General features: G+C 44.7%; 1 protein-coding gene across 2 annotated transcripts in view; it reads left to right on the top strand.

Moving 5' to 3' along the window:
- The first annotated feature begins 209 nt into the window (after positions 1–209).
- C7PHXorf58 (chromosome 7p CXorf58 homolog) overlaps positions 210–15702 on the top strand; it is a 439812-nt gene continuing 424319 nt past the window's right edge. The window contains exon 1 of one of the 2 annotated variants that reach the window (XM_069637280.1): positions 210–301. The gene's annotated coding sequence lies outside the window, so the exon portion shown is untranslated. The remainder of the gene's footprint in view (positions 302–15702) is intronic. The other variant, XM_069637281.1, reaches the window with a different exon arrangement.

The following is a 15702-nucleotide window of genomic DNA, read 5'->3' on the forward strand; positions in this document are numbered from 1 at the left end:
AATAACGATTACCAGTAAGTAATCAGAACAACATTGAAGCTGTCAGCTCAGTGACGGCTAGTGAAGTGCACACTTGTTGAATCTGAGGATTTACATTGGCTGTTTAGCCGTACAGCTACTTTTACCTTACAAAAGGTACTTCTACATTACATTTCGAAGAGGGGAGAAAAAAATCTCATCTTTTGTTGTTAATTGTGAGGAAGTGACGTAGGTCAGTATCTACCCCGCCTTCTCCAACACGGTTTCCATGCAAACTCGACGCCAAACCTTCACAAGGCTTTAACGGAGGCGAGCACACAAAGTAGGTGGAGCGCGCGAGCTAACTCATCCTGTGTATCCCCTCCCCTCCCCTCCCCGCTCACAGCACCTCGGCACTCAATTCGACAAGGGAACGTAAAATTTTGATATCTGTATCTGTTCATAGCGCTAGGTAGAGCAGTAACCAATTTAATCTATAGCTACAGGCCATGTTAGCGGTATGCGAATCATTTTAAAAGTGCCGTGATCGCAGCAGTGGACCGGGAGCGTTGATGACCATTACAGAACTGCTGGAAGTAAACTTTGTGTTGTTAAACAATGCATGGCTTCCACTTTTCTGAAATAAGTTTGCAATTTGTTTTACTATGCAACGTATTGGAGATTGAGGTTTTTGTTTGGGTTCGAAAGTCTATAAGCTCCCGCTTTTCTTGGGAAGTTATGTGACCTGCTTTTTACACGCAAATTAATGTAGCATGTGCCACAGGAACAATGTTTTTTGGGATTGAAAATACAGATCTGCACGGTGTAGGCATATGTCTCCAAATTCAACACCGTGGACTATTTTACAGGGCTAGGAACTTTTATCAATGTGTTATTTTATTTTTTTGGGCTTGCTAATTAACTATTTTATATTTAAGCCTCCTGTTGTAAGTATATATTTTTTTATTTATTTTATTTGCTTTTATCAATTCAATTATTTTGCAAAGAAAAAGTAGAGAAGAAGGCTGGAAAAAGAAGAGGAAGAAAAAGAAAAACTTAAAGTTTCTTTAGCGTAGTTAAAAGTTTCTTTGTCGTGAATAGAGCACATTCCCTTCTGGTATTCGGTGTTTGAGTTGAAATCCGGGTTCAGCGTTTAGTCAGAACTTAGTTGGTTGGCTTCGCTTGATTTAAGAGAACATGCCTCTGAGGCTGCTTTTAAAATTTTTGCAGTTGCTATTGACCATGTAGTTCTGGAACCGCTCAGAAGTCAATTCCACCAGACGTCTTCTTCGTACAGGAGATTTGGATTAATCAGCGGGCCCAGATATGCTCTTCTCCATTTTTCCATTTTAGGGCAGTGCATCAAGAGGTGCTTTACTGATTCCGGCTCCTGATTTGTTTCACAGAGGCGACAGAGATTGGTTTTTGATTGACCTCTTATGGCCCTGATTTCATTAGTCGGAAGAAGATTGAGACGACTTCTCAAAAAAATTGATCTTAAAGCCTTGTCCGGGAATCTTTTCAGGACTTCAGTAGTTGAATGTAATTTTTTGGGCTTGAAGTTCAAGTGGGTGAGAAGTTTGTTGTTACCTGCTAATGTAAGAGTCTCTAGCCAGTCCGAGAGGTCCATTTTCCGTTTGATTTTCGTGGGGTTTTGGGTCAGTTCGTCTTCAGAGCATCCACTGTTGACCAAGTGTGCACGTTGCTTGGCTGCCCAGGTGGCAAGAGGCTTGCTCCTTCCTTCCATCATTTCTGCTTTAATTATGTTGTACACAGGTGGTGAGTCTTCCATTAATATTTTTCTAAAAAGCGCCATTTCGCCTGTCTCGATGGTCGCTTTCAGGGAGAGAATTCCCAGTTCTCTTCTGATGATCGAGATGGAAGTAGAACTTGGGAGCTGAAGGACGTTCCGCCAGAAGTAGGCTTCCAATTTAGGCCAAATCGCTGCGGGAATCACTGGCATTGCCTCACATCCGTATGCCAAGCTCGGGATTACTTTGCCCTTGTAAAACTTTATGGCCGGGAGAAGCGAGAATCGACCGTATTTTCGGTCAATTATTTTAGCCTGAGTAGTGAGTTTGCGGATTTTGTCCCATAGATAGTTTTGCATCGAGGTCTCAGATTTTGAATTGTCCAGCATCACACCCAGATCTTTAAAGGACTGCACTACTTCAATAGTCGAGTCTTCGATGCGCCATCTGAAGTTTTTTGAGTTCTTGTTCTGCTGCTTTCCAAAGGTCAAGATTTTTGTTTTCTCCTTATTTATCTCTAGATTGTTATTTGAGATGTAATTAGCTAAATTGTCGAGCTGCCTTTGTAGACCAATTTCAGTCTGGTCAACAAGGATGATATCGGCATAAAGTAGACGAGTCACAGACGTCTCACCAATTTACGGAGGAAAAGATCTTATCTCGCTGGAATTTTCTTTGAGATCTCCGAGAAAGGAGATGAAGAGGGCCGGGGCCAATGGACAGCCTTGCTTCACTCCTCTAAGCGTTGGAATCTCTCCGGACAGGTTTACAGCTTGATCCAACTTTACCCTGATTGACGTTCTGTCATGGAAGGCCTTTATTGGATCGAGAATATTGTTCGGACAATTCCATTTTTCCAATTTGGACCACAGCAAGGTTCTGTCTATTTGATCAAAAGCTTGACTAAGATCAATGAACGCCAGGTGTACTTTCCCAGGCTTTGATGTGAGTTTTGCCTTTATGACGCTTAACATCATGATGTTGGCCGTGGTCCCTGAGTTTTTCAAGAACCCTGTTTAGAAAGGGTCTCGGCAGGGGGCAGATTTGGCCCAAGTTTGGAAGCTTTTTAGGAGAAATGACCCGTAGAGTTTACCAATTGTTTCCAAAAGTGCTATGGGGCGGTAGTTTCCTGGCTTAGTTCTATCTCCTTTTTTGTAGTTGGGGGCGATCACTGCAGTGCGCCATGAGTTCGGGATCGATCTTGTGATGCTGCATTTTTTGAATACTTGACCAATAAAGTTCACCCACTCCTCCGGATGGTTTTTTAAATCTATGTTGGTGATGCCATCTGGGCCCGGAGCTCTGGAAGATTTAAGACGCCTGATGGCCAAAACAATGTCTTCTTCATTTGAGAAATCTTCCCAGGTGGTTGATTTTAACTCAGACCCCGAAGCCGGTACTGATTTCCCGGGGAGTTGGAAAATCGTGGAGAAATGTAGTTTCCATGTTTCTTCTGGTACATTGTTTGACCCTTTTGCGGTTGTTCCGTCTTCTGTGTTCTTTGTTAGTTGCCAGAAAGCACCTGAATTCTTGGGTGCCAGTTTTCTCAGCATTTCTTCTGAGTCACGTTGATACAGGAGGACTCTTTGGTGTCTTAGCCAGGATTTGTACAGCTTTTGTTCCTGTAGGCAGAGTGCTCTTTGTCCAGCTGATTCAGAAGTTGCTGCTCGAGTACGGAACCAATAAGGGTTGGTAATCAGTGGAGCTAGATGCCTTCCTGTTGCCCCTTGAGCAGTGTGTTGAGTAATTTTTGGACAGTTCCTTGTTTCGCTCTACTGTGAGCCTAAGGCGGTTTCCTTGGGCATTTGATTCAATTTTTTCCGGCATTTGGATTTTGTCCCCCCCTGTGGATGGCCATGAAATTTTGAAGATGTTGTGATCGCTTTCTTCAAGTATATTTGAAAATTCAACAATGTTTGTTGCGCTACTCCTTTAATTTGTAATTGAGTGTACCAGAACTTCAAGGGTAGGACCGTGGCAAGGGGTCTAGCCTGGCACTTTAAGAGCTCTCCAGTTTCCCATGGCCGTGAGTGAGAAGACCACCCAGTACCTTTTTTCTCTTTGGATTCTGGGACCTGTAGAGGGTGGGATTCCTTTATTTTCTTTTTTTTCTTTCTTTTTTCTCAGTTGAAATTTAGGAATATTCCAAGTCCAAGAAACCAATGTGCCCTGGGGATGGTTAAGGAACAGAGCTTGCCTCACTCTTGCACCCTCAGTCTGGCAGAGGGCTTTGGAAAGTCAACGGAGGTCCAATTAATTGTCAGATGTTTGTTCCAAAGTGACTCTGTGAAGGCTTGAGAGACCTCTTCTTTTAAAAGGCAAACGTCTACAAGTGATTGGACTAGAGCAAACCTGCTTTAGTTTTCAAATCCCTGTCCTTTGGACAAGTGGACATTGTCTTCTGAGATCATACCTAAAGTGATTTGTTAAAGGAAGTGTAGGGGACTGGAAGATGATCTGTGCTCTCTCGGTCTACACTAACTCTGCCCCTCCCCATATCAATGGCACCATTTTGGTATGTAGCAAGAACCCTGGTATGAGGCTGGCTTGCAGAAGGGAGGTGTTACCCAACTTCACAAATGATCAAAGCAGAATCATCGACATCCAGTCTCATGTCCTGTAATTTGGAAGGTCTGGTTGTTTACCCAACAGCTCTGCTAAGCTCACACTGCTGACAAATGTATTATATCAAATTGATGTGACTGCAATAAGTATGAGAGATGAAAGCCACGAGCAGGGGTACATATCTTAAATACAGCCCCTGTGGTGCAGTGACGTGGCTGTTACTGCAACTGTCAAATAGGCACCTGTGACCCCTGAACTCTGTGCCACTGGAGAGCAGTCACTGTAGATCAGGCTACTGATCCAGCAGGACACCAGTGTCCACTATGCTTTTGGCATGGAGTTTGTGGAGGGGTTTGGTCAGCAGACCACTGTCTCTGAGAGTTACCCACATCAGTTTATATTAATACACATTTTAAAAAAGCCAGTGCTTCCACACGTCTCTCAGATGGCAGTCTGTAGTTGGGTGGGAAATTGGGTCAGAGAAAAGCTGATGAGGGAACGCTTAGGAAGCATAGGGCAGCACCTGATGAGGTGAAACGCAGCACATACATTATGAAGTCGGCGCCAGTCCCAGGCTGGTTTGCTCCAATGCTCTATGCCATGAAGCCAATGAAACCAGAAAGCGATTAGACTCCCTGGCCTGCTCCATCCAAAAGAACGCAAGTCAGGTGACGGCACTAAAGTACATGCTTTGGCCCAGCAGTCCGACAGGCAGCGGTGCGGTTTGTGGTCTGCCCCTGCCTTCTGGAGGGGTCACTTGCTCAAAGTATTTTGCATAACTCTGTTTTAGTTATTGGCCTGACATGTTTCAAGTGTTCTTAGTTACTTGCACTTCTCAGGCCAGCCCTAGATATTGTTTCATGACACATTAGGTACCCCCATATCGGAGCAGGGATGCTGCTAGAGGCCAAGTTAAATCAATGTAACCCCTTCAATATCCCATAACTTTAAACTTGTTAAATTGTAGCGAAGGTCCACTGAAGTTTGAATACCTATCCACTTTTGATTATTGTGTGTGATACGATAATGTTGTTAGGTTCACAGCAGGACACCTGTCATTTTATCACCAAAAAGTTGTATTTGATTCTCAGAATGAGGTTTGCTTGAGAGCTGGGGCGGACTGGAAAGCAAAAGCAGCCCTGGAAAAGTAGTTCTACTTTTTTAAAACATTTTTTTTCTATTTAAGTGTGCTTCAGTTAATACTTTTCACACTATAAATCCTGCGATGGGTGTTTGGCACTGCAGGAACTGGAGCAGTTTTGAGCCAGTCCAGGAAGCGGCGGCTGGCCACGCCTCCAGGAGTACATCACAGGCTGCACAGTGAAGCCCGCAAGGGCTAAGGGCGCTGTTTGGCAGCAGCTTAGCCCATCCAATATCAACCCAGCGGCTTTTATAGCACCCTCTACAAGTCTCGAGCTTGTAACTCATAGGTTGTAACTGGCCTGTAGAGGTAAGCACCATAGTGGTGTACTGTTGTTCTACGATCCATGGTACTTGTCATAAGAACTGCTATTTGCAAGCACCAACGTAACGCAATAATTTCTGGTTATCTTTTGAGTTACTGAGGTCGGTAGAGACTTTCGAACATTTTCGACGATTCAATATGAATTTGAACTATCTCCCACCCTCCATTTCTTTTCCTATTTTTGGCTCACTGACTCATCCAAGATGGTCAAAAGGAAAGCCACTACTTCAGAGAGTAGAGCCAAAGAAGCTGTTCAAGCCTATCAAAGGATGTTAATGTGTTAATCGAGGGAATCCAAGAATTATCATGGGACATTGTCCAAACTAGGTGGGGGTGGGGCTGAATTGGACTGTGTTGTGAAATTGTCTGACACTAGGTTGACTGAAATAGAGATCGGGGTGGGGTGTCATAACTCAACTCAAGTTTCGCCACCTGTAGTGTAAGTACAGACCATCACAAGGAGCATAAGGCCCATAACAGCAATCCTCTGTGTATGAGTTGGAAAAGTGGACACATCAGGAGGGAGGGAAGAATTGCCTAATCCCGAACACAGGACCAGGAAGGCAAGGCCAGAAGAATGCAGGAATAATTGAAGTATATACCGTACCACTGACGATTGGCGGGGGTATTGATGGGATGACCAGTTAGGGTCACAAGATCTAGATGCCTGGCAAGAATGTTTGACTAGTGAATCAAGTCCCGCCCAGGCATCCAATATTCATGCTGTGGGCGAAGATGAGGATGTAAATGGAAGGAAGAACCTGGGAGACTTACCAGCATAAGCAATAACACAGGAACTTGAGACTGGATCTGGTTCCATAGTAGTGATTGCATCCAGCGTCGATCTGTCCAACAGATTTGGGTCCTAGAGGAAACCCAGGACATGCAGGACCCTGAACCAAGAGCCCCTAATGTGTCTGTTAGCCAAAGCATTGAACAAATGAGGTCTAAAAAGGGAAACGGCAAGGCGATTGTTGCTAATGATCATCGGATAGATGATGGTAGTGAGCATATATTGAATCATGGGGCAAGTGAGCCCCCAGTCTACCGGCCAGTAACATCGGCAAACCCAGTATATGTTCAATTCAACGCAGCGTGTGTTTTGGCTGTAGAGCCTTGGAGTGGTTCTATAGTGGTCGAACTCAAGAAAATGAGGGACATAATGACATTAATTGATGAAAAGAAAGAGCCTGCAATGGTTATGGCATCTAATTCTAACACAAGTACAGCTTGCAGTGGTATGCCTAGACAATCAGTGGCACATATCTGCCTTCAGGCAATACCCAGGGCCCAAGTAAAATGTCTACTGGTACACAGAAAAGGCCTTAGAGTGGGGGGCTTCAGTGAATGAGGAGGGTGTATCGCTAAATAAATCGGTGCCAACCCCAAATCTGGTGCAGACGAGCCGCAATCTGGAAAGAACAGCGTCTACCATTACAGAGGCAATTAACCTGTTTGCCCAAGCCAAACCGCCAAGGAGGTTCTTGAGTGACAGCAGACCTAACGAACACTGGATAAAAAAACAGGTATATTGTAGGCCTAACGAGAGTGCCTCTGTTTGGAACAGGAACAGCATTGGGCGGTGAATAGGGGACCAGTGCCTATTTATGTATAATGTACCAATGCTATCAGCAGACCAATTTGAAACCAGAAAACATTGCTAAATAATGTCAGTCACTGCATAAGGTATGTTTCGGATTGTACATCAGTCATTAGGGATGTGTGAGGAACCCGAGGGCGTCCTCCCATCTACCCCCCCTTGGGTCTTCCTCTCAGGTGGCCAGCGAAGGGCCATCGCTTTTGGATCCCAACCCTGGGGGTGGAGATGCGAGGGAGGATCACCTGGGTGGAGGGTCCTTGGGAAGTGGAAGGAAAATATCATCCAGTGAGAGACTATTCCCTGTTTTCATTCAGTGATTAACCCTCAGTCCCAGCCACATTTATGGGATATAGCTACCCTTGTTCCTCTGCCCGGAATAACACCAGAAGACATCATCAATATAAAAAAAAGAGGGTAAAGAAGAAGATAACAGCAGGTGAGACACCTGTCCCCCCTTTTCTGATGAGAACCAACTTCACCCTCCCCCTGCTTTTATAGGCTGTTGTAAACCATCTCCCATCATTTTTCCCCATTCAGACCATCATAGTACTGGGACGAGGAAGAGGCGACTAGGAGCAGTGCATACTAACCTGTATCACTCCGGTACTGAGACGAGGAGGAGGCCTGAGGACTGTTGTGAGTCTCGGGCATGGCACACTAACTATGTTTGGGCAAGGAGGAGAATTAAGGACTCTCACCTGCAACCCGTTAGAGGGTTGCAGATGTATAAAAAAGGAAGAAAGCAGCAGAGAAGGAAACGAGGAGGGCAGTAGAGCACAGCAAGCCGAGTTGGGGCAGGCAGAGCATGGGCCGGTGAAAAGGGCACCATCCGCAGAGAAGCCAGAAAGACGCCCGAGAGGGTCTGGAGCTGAGCTGAGCCCTTTACTGTGTGTTCCCCGTAGGGAGAGGGGCACGCAGAGAAGCTGCTGGAAGATCTGAGGAATGTGAGCACTGCTCCCTGGAGCTCTACGATAGAGAGACCGGAGCTAGCAGAAACCAGAGAGCGAGACCAGAGGAACTGGAGGTGAATATCGAACAAGTTTAAAGCATGAAAGGAGCTCTGAATGATATGGAAACGGGGTTTGGAGACCTAATATGAAATAATGAATATCGAACAAGTTGCCCGGAACATAATGAAAGTTGAATGCTGAACAAAGGAAAAGATATGAGAAAAACCATGGCATGAAATAGAAAGTGATGTGCATTTTCAAACAAAGTGATTTTAAAGAAACTGTATTTGCGAGCAAAGTGAAATGAGTAAGAAGCAAAACACTATTGAATAGTGTGGAAGCAAAGTGGTAACCAGGAGAAATACCACAAAGGAAGGTGTGTGAGAATCACATGTTGGTAAAGGCAAGAAGCCGCTAAAGTTAACCTGAACCATATTTGGACTTCTGACTGGCACAGAAAGGAATAAATCTGTGTTGTCAAGGAAGTCCTATGGAAAAGAAGGAACTGTTGTAAAGTGCCAAGGGTTATCGGTTGCGCTACCTGTGATGGGTGGACCGTGTGGTCTGTCAAATGCGCTTAGACCGAGGAGCCTTGCTTGGAGTAAACCAAGAGAAGTCTAGAGGCTGAGGCTGAGGCTGGTCAGCCTACCATTGTTCAAGTGGCAAAAGGAGAAGGCTAACTAAACCAGTGAATATGACTGTGAATTTGAATTATATGGAACTGTATTGACTTGGGAAGGCAGCTAAGAGCAAACCAGGAACTGGAAGAAGCTCAGAACTTGAGTTTTAACACTGTTTCTTTGGTTGCTGACATCCCTACACATTGTTTATCTTTAGTTGTGAGGCCAAGTATAGATTTGGACACAGACAGAGCTCAACTTACTGACTCAGACTATCCTTGGTTAATTTAGGTAGGGAAATACCACCTCAGTATAGGGAAAGTTAGGCCTTAACCATCCTGATGTTTAAGTTAATAAATATATTTTGTTTGAACTTTGAATCTATTGTCTGTCTTGCTTCATTGTGCCTTCACAGATGGCATCATTCAGTGTGATTGAGGGCAGATGCCTAATAATTCCATTAAGATAGCTCTGGGAAATAAAATCCTGGTAGAGGTCCTACTAACCATCGAGTTAAGATCTTAATCTCCCCCCCCCCCTCCCCAAGGACCTAAGACCGAACCGTCCCAACTGAGGCACACCCGAGGGTAGTTTGGGTATGCCATCTATTCCCCAAGTTATCAATGGTCCCGGTCTGGCAGGTTTGGACTGACTAACTCTGACCAGATTGCCAGTACCTGCCACCCCATCGTTGGATATTAAAATTCAGACTTGGAATGTCGAGGCGATTGAGCAACATCTGGAGGATGCTATCGGAGCGCAGCAATCGGCCTTCTGCCGCCATGGGAAACTTGCACCTGTTTGTGTGCCAAGATCAATGTCGTTCCAGTCTTTTTTTCAATATGTTTCCAGTGGACGTGGACGTGCGACTCTCTGCGTTGCAACCCTCCTCCTTGCTTTGGTTAAGATGCTGTCATTTCCTCTACTGTTGTTGCCCTTCTCTTTGTACTATTACTAGAGTACTCCACTGCTGCTTTCTCCCGTTACTCTTTGCCTTCTGATGCCCATCTTTATGGCACTGCTTGCAGCCCTGCCGGTATCCTTACCGTGCCTCACTCTGTTACCATCTGTAGCTGTATTACTGCATTTGTTCTCTGCCGTCCGGAACTTCTCTGCGCACCCCCTTTTTACACTCTGCAGCCGCGTCTCCTTTTCCCTGCCTGCTGCATCTTTCCGTCTGCATACGCCTCCTGTAGGCAAGACCTGTTTTCTCTCTGGTCTTCTGTCTGCTTCTATCCGTTGCACTCATTTGGAAGCCTCATACAAGTCAAACCTACCTGAATCTGTTCAATCTCATTCTGCATTTATTGATTGGGGTTTGTTTGCCATTGCTTGGCTATTCTCCCAGAAGTCTGTTCCTTGAGGGGTCCATTCTGCCTAGCCTTGACTATATTTAGGCAGGCAGTGTGGCCTCCAACACGGATAGACCATTTCTCTTCGATCAGCGACAGACAGGCAAGAAAGGAACACAAGGTAAAAAAGGTCTACGTCTGAAGTATGCTGTCAAAATCAATGTGAGTCAATTGATGACAGTTCTGAGAGATGCTAACTGGAAGGACTTCGTACAAGGTTTTGATTTAATCTGTATTCACGAGACTTGGTCCTCTGCGACAATAGAGTTCCAGGGCTATTCCACCTATGCAATTCCTGCAGCTAAGGCCCTACAGGTAGACCCTGAGGTGGCCTCATGATCTGGGTGGGTTCTAACCTAAATTGGACCATTAAGCAACATCCTACTGGTATACCTGACCTCCAGTATTTGGTGGCTAATACTTCTTCAGGCGCGAAAATGTAATATCTATAATCGCCCAATGGGGAGGTACCCTTAGCAAGCCTGGACAGAATGAATGACCTTGCGCCTAGAAACACTTGTGTACAGGCACGTTATAAATGCAACATCATATCGTATCTTGTGGTGGGTCTGGAATTCTGGACCGAAGAATCACCATTAATCTTGACAAATGGGTGATTTGAATCTTCAGTTTGAGCCCCTGAGAGAGCTTGAAGGATTTTGGGGTGAGCAAGACTCTGCCTGGGGTATTTCAGCCAAAGAGGGCCCACCCCATGGCCATTGAAGCTGCACGAATATTGTTTGATTTGCACATTGGAGCCTATAATGGGCGACTCAAGCAAGATCCACCAGCTAAGAACCCTTTTATAGGCCATAATGGTACCTCTAGAATTGATTTATATGATAAGTGCAAGAAATTGGGGCTTAGTGGACTCACTTGATCATAGCGAGAGTGACCATAAACCCCTTGCGTGTACGATTCGACCACAACATTGGTAGCAACAATTCCTCAAGGTGGGGGGGGGGGGGCTTGTGGGGGTGTCTGCAATTAGAATTGCCGGCCATGCTATGCGAGCGATAAAATGGGCCTGGATTGAAGAAAATAATTGCAAACATAAACTCTGTAATTTCATAGGTGAGAACTTTGACATTGGGTGTGATCAAGCAAATTGCGTTGCCATAATATTGAGGGAATATCAAGTTATGGGATAATAACGTTTCCCCCTTTTTACTAAACCGGTAAAAAAAGTTAAGCGGCATATGCAGAAAAAACAAGGATGGTTTGATGAGTGGAGGACTTCCAAAGAAAGAATTGTACTGTGTCTGAAAGAGGGGCCACAAGTCGATAAATCTTGATTGCGTAGTTCACGTGCCACTTATAAAACTCTTGTTCAAAAGGAAAAAGGAATGTTTTCTTAAGGACAAATGGGCCACTTTGATAGATGCTTGCAAGAACAGTGATTGCCTGTTCTGGAAGCTCGGGGTAGGTAAAGATTGTCCTGTGTCACAATGTCCATGTGATGTGTGCACCAGGAATCTTGCAGGCTTTCAGCACGTTATAAACAAATACAATAAAAATAAATGAACCATGTAAACTCCAGTGCAGTATAAGCCCGGATATTTGGTGCATCCACTTTAGAGATATGCATAAAGATACAATATTGTCTTATCCTGTAGATGCCTCAGTAACTAGGAGTTTGTTGCAAGGGAAAGAACTCATTAGATTCACTGTTAATGAGATGGAGGTGGCAATTGGTGCTTTGGGTACTATGAAGCTGCTACAGGTCCCTCACTGAAACCCTGCCTAAAGGCTCCTCCCAGGTGGCCAACGGAAGGCAGGCACTTCCTGATCCCAGCCCTGGGGGTGGTGTTCTGGTGGAGGATCACCTGAGAGGAGAGAGGGCCCAGGGTGGTGAGGAGATTCTGTTGGATGAGACACAGTATATTTCCTCTGACAGAAAGACTCTTCCCAATGTACATAAAGCGGTAATGGCTTATTGTCATTTTAATGTCTCTTAACCGCATGTTAGATCTAGGGTTATGAACCCTAAGGTTATCAAATCTGAGCAAACTTTGCTAAAAGAATTTTTTTTTTTTTGGTTATCCCAAACTAAACACCTTCTCGATCCCAAGGTTACATTGTAAACGAGTATATAAATGTCTTCAATAAACCATTTTCCTCTGTAACAGCTAATTCTCAAAGCTCCTCTCTTAAGAATGTTAAGGAAATTAAATCTACCCTTGCAAGTAATTCAAATATTGAAATAACTTAACTAACTTTACTGAAAGAAACTATGAGTCCCAGAATCTTAGAGATACTGAGACGAGCAAGAGGGCTGAGGAGGAATGCAGTTGTCAGTCAGGCAGTTGAGCCTGGTAGCCATTGCAGTAGTCGGGCAATAGAGGCTAATAGCCCACGCCTGAAAATGATCATTGAACCTGGGAGGCATAAAATAAAAGGCCCACTCGGATGCAGGCTGAGGAAATGAGTGAAAGGCGCTGCAACATGAAGTAGTAGTAGAAACAGAAATGCACTGGGCTGGCAAACCACACAGAAGTGGCAGAACAAGAGGGATGCCGAGAGTCCTGGTCTCTCAAAATCTGAACTGCTGAGGCTGCGCTGCGGAAGATGTGCAGGAGAAATGGTTTTCCTCAAGTGAGCCTGATTGCCGTGATCGCTGAGCTGTGAAGGCCAGAAGCAAGTGGCAAGCCAAGGGTCTCTGGAGAAAAGGAAGCTCCCAACACAAGTGGCCAGACCGAAGATACCTGTTCAGGAGAAGGGTGTGGCTCCCCAGCGAGCCAGAAGCACTAGAAGTTGCAATGGAAGTCGGGAAAGCAGTGCAACCTGCAAAGCAAGTGTCTAAGAAGCTGGTGAGTGTAGCACAGCGTTCGAACACATTTCGTGAGCGTTGCCCGTAACAGTATCCAGGTCCATGGTAACTTGCATTGGCTTTATGCGATTAAACGTTGTTCTTTGCATCTAAAGGACTGTTAACAATGGAAATGCAGCACTTGCGTATACTGTGAAAGACCTATAACTCGTGTGAGAAGCTAAAGTTACTGAAATCAATTGTTTTAATTATTTAAAGACTTGCTGTCTAACAGAGTTGTTGCGTGGCCCTGATCAGGGAGAGGGAACGTGGTTCAAATCATTCCCAAATACCTAACCTTGACAATACACGAGTTACAATTTACAAAGTGTGAAAACTACATCAAAACGAGGTCACGTGTGCCTAAGTGTGATTCCCAAAGGCGGTCAGAACTTTTGCCTTTTCATGAGAATACAATTGTATATTCATCTTTAAACCTTGAAATCTACTTTAAAGAGAGGTTGCATGTGCCTAATTGTGTTTTTAACTGAAAGACTGAATCTTGTACTGTATCTAGAATTGACATACCTTTTTAATTTCTACGAATTATAGAATATAAACTGTTGAAGAGAACAAGCATTACCCAAGCCAAGAGGCTCCCCCTTGTTATCAGTGCAACCTGCCTTTCTAAGAGTTAGAGCCATCCAGCTGCACTAAAGTTATTAACACTCAAATGGCCTAAGATACAAGTGTGCAAGTATTAACTGAAGCTGAGAGAGTGGCACCAAGGCTTCTGGGTGATTACTTGGATTGATAGCAGAATACTGTGACAGTAACACATTTCACCCTATAAGAGGGTTAGTTGAGGTTGAAAGCAGCACCAGTGTTGTCCCTAGTGGCCCATTTCCATCTTCTGTAGTCTGTGGAAGCTGCCGGAGGCTGTCTGTACTTGGAGAGCTAACCCCGGGTGCTGTGGAGTCTGGGCTTTCATCGCAATTATGCATTTGCACCAGCACTTCATATTAAATCATTAAAAATATATATTTTTGTCTTTTTATATATGGTGGATCGTAAGCATAGACTAGGCAGGCCATCTATAGGCTATTTGGTATAGGTTGCACTTAATGTTAGGGCACCAAATAGGTGAAATTCAATCGGAAGAATACAAAACATTACCCATACAGTCTTTTTGTGTGGTTTCCACAATTACCTGCGAGGGAGCATGCCCAACGGAGGTCTTTCCTATTTAAATGAGAATTTCTGCAGGCCATGTCCAATGATTACTCGCTGGATGGTTCATCATAGCCCGTCTCTGTCACCTAACATAGGTGTGCCCCTTACTAGGCGGTCCTTCTTGGAATATGTCCCTCATTTGCTGAAGTTTGGAGAATGGCCACTTTCTGTCTCTATAGAGTGGTATTAGCTGATCCAGGCAAGGTGCTTATCGCCATACTGATCAACTGTGACGATTTCTTTTGCGCGAGACTCCTGAATTTCTTGCCAAAAATGTTGATATTCAACAGCTTTCTCTCACCAAAAATTTACTTTTTTCCAAAGCAACTCAACAGGGAAAAATACACCTCATCCCGGTGGTACATTTCCCACTTAACCTTTTGAAAATATCGGACGGTATGCTGCTCACCCTACCGCAGAATTGTCAATTGCCAGACATCTAGTGTGACACAAGCATTTGAATGCATTCCGTTTTATTCCAGCAATTCAAGGAAAATGTCACATATGCGAGGCATCACCTTGATGCTCAATACATCTGCTGTTCATTAGTAAGTTTATTTTTCCAAGTTGCCCTTATCTGTAAACTGGGCACCCCCACCTCACGTCTACTGATGCAAACCAACTGCTCTCTGCCACATTCTGTTTGGCTGCTGGCATCAGGGTGCTACTGCACAAGAGTCTTTAACTGTATCATTCAAAATGTGAAATAGAAAATATGGAAATGTCACACACAAGGTCATTGCGAACGTGTAAATGTCACACGTGCACAAAATGAAAATTTGGCAACTGTGCGGCAAGAGTGCAGAGCTTGCTGGGGACCCAGCTGTGATCAAACCGGCCGACAATCGCCTTCCTTGTTACCTCTTGTGTATGTTATTGAAGAGGGCCCAGTAAACGCGATCAGCCGCAAGGTTGTATAATTCACCTCCAGGGACTGAGGCATGCGGGTATGCCAGGTGTATTTGCGCTGCTCAGGCATGGGCCTCTCCTCCTGGTATTAATGTAATACGGCAGCCTGGTTTAGGTATGTTGTGTCCAGGCTGCTTTATTTGCAACCAACGTCTCCAAGTTGACTGCCAAGAAAAGCGAAAGCATGGGGATGCACAGGCCGCTGACAGTTAAAACTGCAGAGCAAAAAGAAAAAGATGGGAAATCAACATAATTCTGGGCACCATAAGCATGGAATATCCAGAAAAGAAGTGGAAGACATTGTGAAATCTATGATGGGACAGAGAAACCTGTGACCCTCCTCCCCCCACCACCATTTTCCTCTTCCGACTCATCCTTTTCCCTTTTCTTCTGCTTTTACGTAAAGCTCGAAGGAAGAGAGCTACCCAATAGGTAAATATCTGGACTGGAAAAAGTTTGAAAACGTTTTTGGACACGTTTTTGCGTTCATGGGGTTCATTGTGCTGGACATCCAGAGGGTCCTAAAATTCGCCAGTGAAGGCATGTCCCT

The sequence above is a fragment of the Ambystoma mexicanum genome, chromosome 7p, assembly GCF_040938575.1.
Source record: "Ambystoma mexicanum isolate Mex_15411 chromosome 7p, UKY_AmexF1_1, whole genome shotgun sequence".
Lineage (NCBI taxonomy): Eukaryota > Metazoa > Chordata > Amphibia > Caudata > Ambystomatidae > Ambystoma > Ambystoma mexicanum.